The sequence below is a fragment of the Tachyglossus aculeatus genome, chromosome 1 (assembly GCF_015852505.1).
Source record: "Tachyglossus aculeatus isolate mTacAcu1 chromosome 1, mTacAcu1.pri, whole genome shotgun sequence".
Taxonomy (NCBI): Eukaryota; Metazoa; Chordata; class Mammalia; order Monotremata; family Tachyglossidae; genus Tachyglossus; species Tachyglossus aculeatus.
The window spans coordinates 17011048-17014044 of NC_052066.1; the positions used below are offsets into that span (position 1 = coordinate 17011048).

The following is a 2997-nucleotide window of genomic DNA, read 5'->3' on the forward strand; positions in this document are numbered from 1 at the left end:
AAGAGGGAAAGAGCTGTGGTCTGTCTGATTTAAGTGTGATACAGTAATGGCTGTTGGGAAACTACCTGAGTAGACAGATTGCTCTGTTGGGTGGTACAGGGGAGAAAAGTGTTATTCCATGGTCAGGGATTTGTGGAAGATCAGAAGCGAAAATAACAATCTTAAGAACAGCAACAGGTCCTACATCACCGCAACAAGGATCTGACTCTATATGAACTCTATGTGGAGTGGATTGTCAGTCACACATTGATTTTCTCAGCCGGTACTTATGGGTAGGATCTAGTGTTCGGTAGCATCATCTTTGAAAACTGTGGAAAGCTTTGATACATAATTTAACTATTCTGCCTTCTGCCTCTCTCCACTTCAGTCTATACTTTACTCTGCTGCCTGGATGGTTTTTCAACAAAACCATTCAGTCCAAGTTTCCCCACTTCCCAATCAATCAGTTGTATTTATGGAACGTGTACTATATGCAGAGCCTCTTCAAACTCCCTGTCCCCCTGCCTTCCCTGTCTTCTTGCCCCTAATGACCTGGCGGTGCACTTTATTGAGAAAATTGAAACCATCAGGAGGGATCGCCCTAAAATCTTCCCTACTTTTCTCGGAATCCCACCCTCCTCCTGCCCCTTCTTCAACTCTCCCATCTTTCCCAGCAGTATCTCTAGAGGAAATCTCCTGCCTTCTCTCAAAATCCACCCCCTCCATCTGTACCTCTGGCCTCATCCCTTCACACTTTATCAAAGCACTTGCCCCCTCCATTTTCCCGCTCTGACCACCATCTTCAACTGTTTGCTCTACAATGGCTTTTTCCCCACTCTTTTCAAACATTTTCATGCTTCCTCTATCCTAAAAATACCCTTCTTTAACCCCATCGTTCCCTTGAGTTAACATCCCAACTCCTTCCTCCCATTTCTCTCCAAAATTCTTTAATGAGTTTTCTACACCCACTGCCTCCGCTTTCGCTTCTCCAATTCTCTCCCCTGACACTCTCCGATCCGGCTTCTGCCCACTTTGCTCCACCCATAAAATTGCCCTCTGAAAGGTCACCAATGATCTCCTCCTTTCAAAATTCAATGGCCTCTACTTCATCCTAATCTTTCTCTACCGCTCAGCTGCCTTAGAAACTGAGGGCCAGCCCCTTTTCCTGGAAACGTAATCCAACCTTGTCCTCACTGACACAGTCGTTTCCTGGTTCTACTTTTACGTTTCTGGCAAGGCTCCTCCTCTGCCTCTCATTCCTTAAATGTAGGCCCAATTCTGGGTTCCCTTCTATTCTCCATCTACACCCACTCCCTTGGTGAACTCATTCGCTCCCAAGGCTTCAACTCCCACCTCTGTGCAGATGATTCCCAAATCTACAAGTTTAGTCGGGATTTTTCTCTGTAGTTTCATATTTACTTCGGCCTTCAGAACATCTCTACTTGGTTGCCCCGCCAACACGCTAAACTTAACATGTCCGAAACAGAACTCCTCACCTTCCCACCCAAACCCTGTCCTCTCCTTGACTTTCTCATCACCGTAGACAGCACCACTCATCCATTCATTCATTCAACTGTATTAAGTGCTCATGATGTGCAGAGCTCTACACTAAGCACTTGGGAAAGTACAATGCAACAATAAACAGTGACAATCCCTGCCCACAGTGAATTCACAGTCTAGATTGGGGGAGACGGACATCAATGCAAATAAATAAAATTACAGCTATATACATAAGTGCTGTGGGTCTGGGTGGTGAGGGGAAGAGCAAAAAGAGCAAGTCAGGGTGATACAGAAGGGAGTAGGAGGCGAGGAAAAGTGGGGCTTAGTCTGGGAAGGCCTCTTGGAGGAGATGTGCTTTCAATGTAAGGCTTTGAAGCAGGGGAGAGGAGTTGTTTGGTGGATTTGAGGAGGGAGGGCATTCCAGGCCAGAGGTAGGCTCTGAGCCAGGGATCAGCGGTGAGACAGGAGAGATCGAGGCACGGTGAGAAGGTTAGCACTGGAGTAGCGAAGCATATGGGCTGGGTTGTAGAAGGAGAGACGCCAGGTGAGATAGGAGAGGGGCAAGGTGATGGACTGCTTTAAAGCCAATGGTGAGGAGCTTTTGTTAGTTATGGAGGTGGATGGGCAACCACTGGAGATTTTTGAGGAGGGGGATGATATGTTGGTAACCTTAGCATTATCCTCAACTCATGTCTCCCGTTCAACCCATGTATTAAGCAAATCCTATCAGTTGAACCTCCAGAACGTCACTATAATCTGTCCTTCTTCTCCATCCAAACTGCCACCATCTGACTCCAAGCTCTCATCATTCATTCATTTCATTCATTCAATCGTATGTATTGAGTGCTTACTGTGTGCAGAGCACTGTACTAAGTGCTTGGGAAGTACAAGTTGGCAACATATAGAGACGGTCCCTACCCAACAGTGGGCTCACGGTCTAGAAGGTGTCGGGATGGCCGAGTGGTCTAAGGCGCCAGACTCAAAGTGATTTCCTTCCTCGAATGGGTGTTCTGGTGTCCGTATGGCGGTGTGGGTTCAAATCCCACTTCTGACACGCAGGCTTCTTTTGGGGAAGCAGCGTGGCTCAGTGGAAAGAGCATGGGCTTTGGAGTCAGATGTCAGAGGTTCAAATCCTGGCTCCGCCACTTGTCAGGTGTGTGACTTTGGGCAAGTCACTTCACTTCTCTGTTCCTCAGTTACCTCACCTGGAAAATGGGGATTAAGACTGTGAGCTCCCCGTTGGACAACCTGATCATCTTGCAACCTCCCCAGCACTTAGAATAGTGCTTTGCACATAGTAAGAGCTTAATAAATGCATTATTATCATTTTTAGAAGGGGGAGATAGACAACAAAACGAAACATGTGGACAGGTGTCAATTCATCAGAATAAATAGAAGTAAAGCTAGATGTACATCATTAACAAAATAAATAGAATAGTAAATATGTACATTATCCTATTATCCTATCAGCCTCTTTGCTGACCTCCCTGCCACCTGTCTACCCCACTTCAGTACAGA

The 2997-nt window shown here is 46.4% G+C and overlaps 1 non-coding gene across 1 annotated transcript; it reads left to right on the forward strand.

The window, feature by feature from the left end:
• Nucleotides 1–2425: 2425 nt before the first annotated feature.
• On the forward strand, nucleotides 2426–2533 carry TRNAL-CAA. The gene is made up of 2 exons: nucleotides 2426–2463; nucleotides 2488–2533. It is a non-coding gene; the product is annotated as a tRNA-Leu (tRNA).
• Nucleotides 2534–2997: the final 464 nt, after the last annotated feature.